This window comes from Anabas testudineus, chromosome 12, assembly GCF_900324465.2.
Source record: "Anabas testudineus chromosome 12, fAnaTes1.2, whole genome shotgun sequence".
In the NCBI taxonomy this organism is placed as follows: Eukaryota; Metazoa; Chordata; class Actinopteri; order Anabantiformes; family Anabantidae; genus Anabas; species Anabas testudineus.
Window position 1 is genome coordinate 16,908,106 of NC_046621.1, and position 9,987 is coordinate 16,918,092.

At 41.5% G+C, this 9,987-nt stretch overlaps 1 protein-coding gene and 1 long non-coding RNA gene across 2 annotated transcripts in view; one reads left to right on the forward strand and one right to left on the reverse strand.

Annotated features, from left to right (window-relative positions):
* myt1lb (myelin transcription factor 1-like, b) overlaps window positions 1-5,449 on the reverse strand; it is an 82,155-nt gene extending 76,706 nt beyond the window's left edge. The window contains exon 1 of the mRNA XM_026355573.1: window positions 5,373-5,449. The gene's annotated coding sequence lies outside the window, so the exon portion shown is untranslated. The remainder of the gene's footprint in view (window positions 1-5,372) is intronic.
* A 414-nt stretch (window positions 5,450-5,863) lies between these two features.
* Window positions 5,864-7,071, forward strand: LOC113159079. The gene is made up of 3 exons (XR_003298599.1): window positions 5,864-6,200; window positions 6,574-6,646; window positions 6,892-7,071. It is a non-coding gene; the product is annotated as an uncharacterized LOC113159079 (long non-coding RNA).
* Window positions 7,072-9,987: the final 2,916 nt, after the last annotated feature.

The following is a 9,987-nucleotide window of genomic DNA, read 5'->3' on the forward strand; positions in this document are numbered from 1 at the left end:
GCCTAGCAGAATCCTCTTCTTCATTTCTTTTCTGTCCTGTTCTGCCTGTTTCTCTTTCTTTCATTAGCTTTTTCTTTTCATTCCTTATTTCCCAGCTTCTTTGAAGCACAACTGAATCAGCCTGAATCAGCTTCATGTACCTGCCACAAACCAAAACGTGACCCAAACAATGTGGGGACTTGACTTTCATTAGTGATGCTACGGTAGACAGCATCATTACTGAGGAGGCGGGCGTTGTTGTGACTGAAACGTTTCCTTTTCTGATTCTTCTTATTATTGTTGAGAGAGAAAATGTGAGTAGCTATCAATGCTGCAGCTGGTATGCAAACTAAGCACACAAGTAAAGTTGGCTTGCAGCTACACCAGGCTTAGACCAGACAGTAATAATCCGAGCAGCTCGAGCTTTTTTTTCCTTATTAATGAGATGCATTTCAAGTGTGATGACCAGGACAATATTTCTGCTATAAAAGCTTTGCTTTCTTTTGTATGAGTGATGTGTCAGGCAAACAAATCAATGTGAACATCCAACAGTGGCACTGAGCTTCATGTCAACTCGCTGCAACAGCTTGACGGATGGGAGATTTAGCTCCCTAAACTAGCTGGAATTAGAAATTCTGATACGCGTTCGTCCTGGATGATGTGCAGGCAGGGCACCGGGGCGGCGGATGTAGGAAACATTACCCTGCAGACGGTTTAGAAGGGGGCACAAAAGACTGTGTTTGTGCACCTTCCTGCTCTGCCACTGTTTGCATACACAACCTTCAGCTCGTGCTAAATCTAATTGTTATCGCACGACAACAACAACGCAAGCAGTCTCAAGGTCAGCGCTTTGATGATATTGTAGCGGCGCTCTAAACAGCTGTTCCTGTGCTCTTTGTAATATTCTTCAAGGCACAGTTGTGCCTCTAATGGGAAAAGGCCAAACCAGGTTATGAAAATCCTTATTTACAGCTAGCTGCCTGTCTGTGTGAAGTAGGTCACAGCAGCTCCTAAAATGGAACAAACCTCACTCACACCGTTTAATACTTTGCTTTTGAAAGCTTGCTGCCTTACAATGGCACCGGAGGGAAAGACACAAACACTCCTCCTTAGCGAGAGCGTCTTATTTTTACTGTTCAAAATACTGTGCCTGTAGCTCGTGGGGGAAGTCCGGCTTTACAAACCAAAACACACACACACACACACACACAGACAAAGCAGAGGGCAACGTTGCAAATATCAGTAAACAGCAGATGTTCAGCTATAATATTCCAGGAGTTGCTTCACTACATTTTGTTAGGACGCTGTTACACAAAACATGACCTCGGTGGCCTAACAGGTCAGCTCGTGCACCGTAGCACTGCTCTGACCCAGCCTGACACTTTAAGCTCATCATGCACTCAGACATACATATGCAAACGTATACAATACGTCTGATGGTGCCAGATGAGTGTGGGGCCTGAGGCTTAGGTGAACGTTGTCCCCTGGGGTGATGGATGCCTGTGGGAGGCTGTTATGCCACAAGGTGAAAATGTCCATTAATCAGCCCTACTTCCTCCACTGCAGTGGCTTTCCCATTACCAGCGCACTCCAAGCAGCCTGATTGGTTTTTAATTGCCCTGCCTGCCAGGAGATAGATCATGTTTTCCCCCAGGAAAGGCACAGAGGTGTGTGTATAGTGGGGGGCACATATGCTATCTCTGGAGGGATACCAACACCCACAAAATTCTTATCTATACATCTATTGTACATGAGCAACAAATAACCAATCTGAGTGCTATCAGTCTTTTGCTGGTAATGAGCAGTGGAGCCTTTATTTTTTAAACTTCACCAATGATCAATTAAGCAAATTAAAAAATGACATTGGTATATAAAAAAAAAAACATATCAGAAAATTAATATCATAAAAGAAATTGTATAAAAGTTGGCTCAGCTGGATTCCATTGATTTTACATTACTGTACATGCTATCGATACAAAATAAAACTTGTAAACTTCAGTTTACAAGTCACAGAGGTCAATTTAATTATCCTAATCAGTTTTCAAGGCAACAGCAGATGCAACTGTAATTTCTGTAGCTGCGATTCTATAGTTGCATTCACCTTTAATATGAATCATATGGATTATCTTTAAGTAGTTTTCACTTTGTCCCTGTCAAGACTTCACAAAGTGAAGTTTTCCAGTGGCTGCTACAAATCATGAATTTGGGTCTGAGTGATGAATGTTTTATAATTAATAGCCTGTAGCAGCAAGCGTAGCAGGGATGCATGTGTGAAGGACACGAGAACAGCTACATCTTACACTGAGTAGACGTCAGTATTGACATTGTGTCTGCTCAAATAGATCAATCCCCTCTCCACCCTAGCCTGACCACGTCATTGAGACTGAGTGGAAGAACACATTGATTCCCTATGGTATCTTCACGCGGGTTCACGAGGACATTTTCTCAACACAGCCACAGAGGGATCCTACTGGACTTTGTTAAAGTTAAAAAAAAAAAAAAGGCTTGCTCTAGTAAAGAACTGTTCAAATTTGCTTGTTTTAAATTGCTGATCGATTTGTACCGTGCTATGAGTCATCATAAGAAATGACAGCAGACACCCTCCACGATTTGGGCAAATGTACTGCAGACACGTCTGAGAGTGCAACACAGTCTGACGTCAAGGGCAGGTTATGTTAGAAGGCCAGCCTGTAAGCATGTCTGAGCCTTCACCACAAGGAAAGAGGTTGAGCAGCTCTGTGTGCTGGAGATTGGCTCCCGATGTGGAGCTGCAGGTAGCACTCCACCAATACTGGGAGCTGTACCCAGCACAGCAGAGGCTACAGATGAAAGTTATTCTGAGAAGATGGGTGCAGGTTGTGGATGTATAGAGGGGTGTAGTTCACTAGGTTACTGTTGGAATACAGCAGAGAAGTTATCAGTGGTAATGGGGGTAAAATGTAGTTATATATATTTCTATATTTTTATTAATGTTAATGTAAAAGCCAACCTCAACATAACTAAAACATAATAGAACTCAAGAATCAAATCAAACAATTACAGTACAACATTACATATACAGTGTTTAGTGAAGTCTTGACCAGTCCAGCATGAATGCAGAGTCATGCTATGGTAGTTTATGGCTCAGATATTCTAAGCATGGCATGGTCCTGTGTGATCCAGCCACTCAACATGGAGGCTAATATTAGCACATGGCTGCCCCCAGCCCCCAACCCACCCCTGCCGGTTGCATGTAGGGAATCCCCAGGAGGCTTTTTCCTGCTCATTCATTAGGCAGCTGAGGAATAAGGGACATGCTTTACGGTTTCCTCTCATTCACGTCTGAGGTAAAGACCTCACTCTACCATCCACCTATCTCAGACTGCAGCATGACATGGTATTGAATGTACATTATTGTACATATAGTACATTGTTAAATTACATTATCTAACTATATTTAAAGATACGATAAATATGTATGATGTAGAGCAATAACAAAATAATACACTGTACTTTGCTACTGGAATGTGTGGCTACTGTTACTTACATCTGTGCTTAGTATATTCTTGTATCAGTACATTTCTTATGGCCTTACACCGGTCCCATCAACACCCAATTTCCTTTCCCCTCCAGCTTTGACTACCCCACTGTTGTGATTATGAGGGGCTGGGTTCTTCTACTTTCATACCACAGAGAGAGAAAGTGTGTGTGAGAGAGAGAGAGAGAGAGAGATGATGACAGGGAGGGGGGTTCCCGCAATGTTGGTCTCAGTCAGACCCGGGTAGCGTGCTTTCCCTCTATAATTTAATCACATTCGGCTGTCTCCCTGTCCTCGGTTCACTCAGCAAAGCACATCAGGCACCGCGGTGCCACAGATACACACACATACACACGCGTGCTCGGCACACCAACACAAGTCTGCACTTAACAAGCAAGAAATTTCTTTCCTATTCCAGTTAAAGGAACATCCCAAAGAACATGGCTTCAACTCATTGCAAGCTGCTTGCCATGAGTCCGTCAGTAAAGGGACACAAGCGTCGGTAAGATACAGGGCACTGAAGGACAAAAGAGAAAATACAAGAGCTCACCATTCTTGCTGTGTGACAGGGAACTGTAGTCAAAACATTAGCAAAGAAATGAAAATCACTGGAAGCTGGAATGGGTGAAAAGAAATCCACAACTTAAAGAACAAAAATGAATATTCTGATAAGAAGTCTGTTACGGCACCTACATCCTGTAGTGTGGTTCAATGTCATACATTATCCTGGCATGAGGGACGCAACGTCAAAATCTCACCCAGTATCCCCACATGTCACCAAGCGTTCTCTCCATCATTTGTTGACATGAGAAACATTCATTCTGACACACTTTGGGCAAGAGAGAGTAGACACAAGTAGCTCTCTTTGTACCAGAGCTTTGTTTGTCTTGACAGAATGAAGCATGTTGCAGCGCATCTGCTCTCTGTTGTGTGTATACAGTATACTGTATGCCACCCACGGAAGTACACACATATAACAACATCTGCATAATCTTTTCTTCACACGCAAACCAGAAAAAATACTGTGTGTAGGATGAAAGGTAAACCTAAGAAAACTTGTGTGTGTGAGCGTGGTTTGACTTGTATGCATCCAAGTCAAGCAGAAAGTTTACAGTATTTCAAGTTAGGAACACAAGCTTTATTTCAATCCCCCGCAATCTCAGTTTAAAGTAGTAAGTTTAAAGATTTTGAAGTAGTTGTAATTGTTTTCTGGCAGTCACAGTGTCTACCTTCACTGGATGCCAACCGTTGTCCTCGCTACCTTCCAGACCTCGAATGTCAAAGTGATAACAAACTGAACACACTGCACAATAGGACAAACTGATTATGACCAAGAATAAAAGTACAAACCACAATATGAAAAATAAATTAAATCAAATGCATTTAGGCTCGTAATACAGGGTAAATACAGTATTTATCAGCTAAGCAAATGTATGGAGGTAAGAAATGTTGTTAAAAACTATTCTATTTTCAAACGCAGCACAAGTTTACAGTGTGAGTTATTTACAGGAAGAACACAAATGGACCAACTTTTAAAAAGGTGCTTCTTAAAATGCCATTCATGTCTATTTCACTTGCATTCCACGGTGGAAATTATTTTCAGTATATAAAGCAATTCTAGAAATCACAAGCAGTACATAAATAACTTAGTCATCCCAGACACTAGCAGAAAATAATAAACTAACCAGATCATTTGACTCCACCAGTCCTATAAGATCACACTATTAAACCCATTTGAACAACAGAAAGCAATAAAACTATAAGGAGTTAAAACTCAAATATACAGTATCCTTACAAGATCGCAGATGTACGTTAAACCATCAGTCACTGACAAAACCAAAAGATAAGATGCCACAAACAAGTTCAAGTTACCTACCAACTGCAGTCTTCTCTTTAAACTTTTCCTCCCGCTCTCCAAAACACGCTTCCTCTCCTTATTTCAGTCGTTCCTTTACTTCTCTCCTTTCTTGTTACCCAATTCACTCACTGTGCTCACTGCAAAGTTCCTCTCTCTTCCAGAATGCAAATCATTTTTACGACTTGAGCGATGACTGGGAATGAGGGAAGGAGAGAGAGCGAGGAGAGAAAAGATGACAGAAGGGTGGAGGAGTAGAGATAATGGTTGGAAGGCAGGCGACCAATGGGCCTGAAGCCTAATGGAAAAAGGGAATCAGGACACACCAATGAGGTGCAGCCTGGAGAGAAAGCGAGAGAGAGAGAGAGAGAGAGAGAGAGAGAGAGAGAGAGAGAGAGAGAGATCGGAGGAAACAGGCAAGAGAAGCAGGGATGGCGAGAGCACAGTCGGAAGGAGACGGTGTAACGCAGGCTGAGAAAGACACTGAGGGAGAGGGAAAGAGCACAGAGAAATAGAGAGAGAGAGAGAGAGGAGAGAGCTGTGCATAGTGGATGTGCACAGTAGGTGGAGAGAGGCGAGCCTCCCAAGCGAGATCATCATCAGAGAGAACAAAAAGAAAGAGTAGCTCAAAGAAAGAGAAAAGAAAGGCAGAAAGAGGAAGGAAGAAAGGGAAAGAAGGAAGAAGCTGACTTACCCGGGTGCTGCTAGTGGCATCTTTCACACACCGCCTTGCAGACTCCACACACATTTACACATGCACCCACCCCAGCGATAGAGGCACACGCCGTGCTGCCGCTGAGACTAACCAATAGCAAAAACAACAAAGGAGAGGACTGCCAAAGCCGACTGGTATACCCTAAAGCAATTGTGCCTCTGTGTGTGTGTGTATGTGTGTGTGTGTGTGTGTGTGTATGTGTGAGTGTTTGCATGCAAGTGTGTATGTGTGTGTCAGAAAGAAAGGGTGGGAGTGTATATGAGCATGTGTTTGTGCTGGGAGGAGAGGGAGAGATGGTTGAAGGAAGCTAAAATCCTCTCCTTTCTCAGTCCCTATAAGCTGAACTGCTTTCCTCCCTTCTCTCTCTCTGTGTATCTCGCGCTCTCTGTACACTGTGCATGTATGTCCTCCAACACTCAATATGTTCTCCGTGCCTCCCTCGCTCTCTCTCTCTCTGCCTGCTAATGTGCCCTCCCTTCCCCTTTTCCCTCTTATACATTTATTCAGGGCTGCAGACTGTCTGCTCCCAGAGTCAGTTCTTCCCACGGGCCCTTGGCAGAGATGGAGCATAGAAGAGAAGGTAAAGAGAGAAGGGAAAAATAGAAGAGGGATGAGGGGGATGATAGTGAGCCATGTGGAACATGTGCAGTGCATTTATTTCAAATGGGACACAGATTTGTGCCTTTTTAAAAGGCAAAATGGGCTCCAGTTGTGGTTCAGTGCACAGTATCTGGCCTAGGATCATGCAGGATGCAAACTTAAAGAAAGTCTCTTGCTGATCGCTGGCTTGCTGTTAATTAACACTTTTTTTTCTCCCATTTCCAGGCTTCGAAGCTGGCTGAGCACCAGAATTAAGAGCGCACAAGATGAATGAGTATTGAAACAGGCTAGTTGTAGCCATGTGTTCAGTGATGAGCACCGCTCCCAAACAGGAGACAATATTTACAATGTAATCATGCTCCAACCATAAAGAGGGTGACATTCATGTGCACTCTGGTGTGAATAAAAATGGGAACAACAGCGTGATGATTTCCATATTTACACAGATATGCAAACACAGAGAATGCTAATTTAATCCCTGAGACATCGTCATAATTAGATTATAAATTAGGTTAATTTCTTACTGGACAAGAGGTGCTAATTCAGTCATTTTCCACCAAAGGGGGAGACTCGGCTAAATATGTAGCAGCCACCCTATAGGCAGAAGAGAAAATTGGAGACTTGGCTCATATGAGAGAGACAAACAATAACATATTCAAATAAGTTCGTGTTTACACATAAATATTCAGAATTTTAAAGACACGAGCCTGTGCTGTGCTTCTGCAATCCAGCACAGAAGTATATGAAGTACATTGTTTTGATCCTCCACATAGCAGTAAACAAGTCAGATGGCATGCAGCAGTATTTTACAGAACCAACAAGCACTGCTCTCTGCTAAAATGCTGCCAGGCAATTGAGGAAGGCAGGATAAGTACTCTGGTGGATTGGGACACAGCCACCCTCAGGACATCGTAGATTAGCAGTTTGGAAATTCTTATTTGACTATGTTAATGCCAATCAAGCACAATTAATCTGCCCCACATTCTTAAACAAATAAGGAAAGGGCAGAAATGTGCACAAAACAGGAAGGAGGTGGTTATTCAGGAGATCATCACACACCAGTCAATCAGTGATGTTCGTCCATGTATCAGTAGAGAAGCAGAATTCTCAATAATACAGCAGAGCAGCGCTGACGGTTGAAAACCAGGCGTGAATTCGCTTTTTTCAGTTGGTTAGAGTTATAATCCAAATCAGTCCTTGGTTAACATGCCTGAAAACATCTGGTATTTTTATGTGCCCTAATGGACAGCATTAGGTTTGTAGCTACATTTATCATCAAGGTGCTTAAAAGTTCTTACTCTTTCTGACTGCAGGTGTTTCGCAGCTGCATGAATAGCTAGTTTTTCCAAACAAAAGCTGGTCCTGTCTCTGCATTTTACTGATGTTCGGTTGAGGTCTATATTTGCTGTATGCTGTTTTCTTTTTCTTTTTTTTGTTGTTGTTTCTTTTTTTTGTGTGTGTGTGTGATTCGTAAGTATATAAACTTATGTTTGTATTTTGTTGCATAAACCACAAATAACCAATATTATTAGCGTCTTGTTATAGCAAACATTTTGACACAGTAGTAGTGGAACACAGATGAGGCAAATGTAGGTTATATTAAACATTAAAAAAAAGCTAACATCTTGCTAACATTACAATTAACTTCACTGCTAACTAAAAAGGCTCTTTTACTTCTTCTCTCATGTTACTTTCAAAGTACAATAATAATTGTACTGACTTCAGAAGAGATCAGATTTGACAAATTTTCCCTAAATGTAAAGATTTGTGAAAGTGCAACATTACACAACTTAAAGTTAACAAGAACAGCTGCTAAAATTACAATTGGCCACCATTAGCATGAGCTTAGCTGCTATTAGCAGTGGGACTACGGCAGCCCCGCTAGGACAAGGGGCGAGATGCTAATGGACAGTTCCTGGTGCTGAAATGTCTCCACATGCTGAACATTCACAGACGCCAATAAGTGCACAGAACAGACAGACAAGGATTTTTTTTTTCCAAATGTGAGACTGCAGAGCTGTCACTGTAACGGTGTAGTAGAGAACAGTATTTGATACTAAATATTATTTGGAAACTCATTATTTAAGAAAAGAAAATCATCAATTTATCATAATACTCCACTTGATTTGAACTAGTAAAAACCCAAATATTCCAGTGCCTCGTTGTTGAGTCACTTTTTATTTGCATGCTGAAAATTGGGCCATCAAATGAAACAGTCCAATTTGGAGTCAAAGCTACCACCCAAACACCTTAATCAGTCCAATCAATGAACTGTAGGCTGTCCATTCTGGAGTGACTTGAGAGTAGAAATCAGAAAATCAAATACGGATCTACAATAGAACAGTAAGGTGGCAGCAGGGTAGTGTAGCGACTGCACCTAGAGGGTGTTTTATTGAAGCTTAAGCCAAGAGAGCCCACTGCTGACCATTACTTATACAAACTAATGCAGTATCACTAATGGACTGTAAAAAAAACACCTTTCGCCTAATTAATGAGATGGACGCATTTGTTCCCTCGGACATCTGAGAACAGTTCCCAGATTTCAGCTACGTTAGATTCTGATGCTATCCAGTGTTGTTTGTTTGTTTGTATTTTTGCTTTTGTAACTAATTGCCTTCATAAATTATATTAAAATCAGATTGATCAGATTACATAATTAATTATTACCAATTACAATAATTAATATCTGTTACAGCCAACAACCAGGTACAGCCGTCACCAAATCTTTTGGCAGTGACTCAGATTCCGTTTCGTAAACTTTGCTCCTTTTTTTTCCCACATTTGTGTGGGAAAAATCTTTGAAGTTACAAAGATTTTGTTTTGGCAAATGAATCAAATTCATGCGAAGAGTCAGTGTTTTCAGTATTGACCTTTCTTCCTACGTGACTGCTGCAGTTCATGCACGCTGGTTATCAGCCAATGAGCCAAATTCTTTTTCAAATACATTCTTGCCTTATCGGTGCTCGAAGTCACTCACAACTTGTGTTTTCAAACTACACCAGCCTCTGACAGATGATGTCAAAATAAAACCTAGGAAAAGCCGAGTAATTGAAGGTATCAGTAGGTTAACAATACGCTTGTAAAGTTGCAAATCATTTTACAAGTTAAAACATGTTGTGTTTTGAACTTCAGGTATAATCTTCTCAAATGTGGATGTCATTAAAAGAGTCTATTTAAGATAAATACCTCCTTGAATTAATTTCTTCAGCTAAAACTTCAGCGCTTGAGCTGTTTGAAGGTCGTTTTAAAATCACATAATCCCCTGTACGAGTCTTGTATATGACGGATGAACGGCTTTCTCCAGCTACAAGCAAACAACAC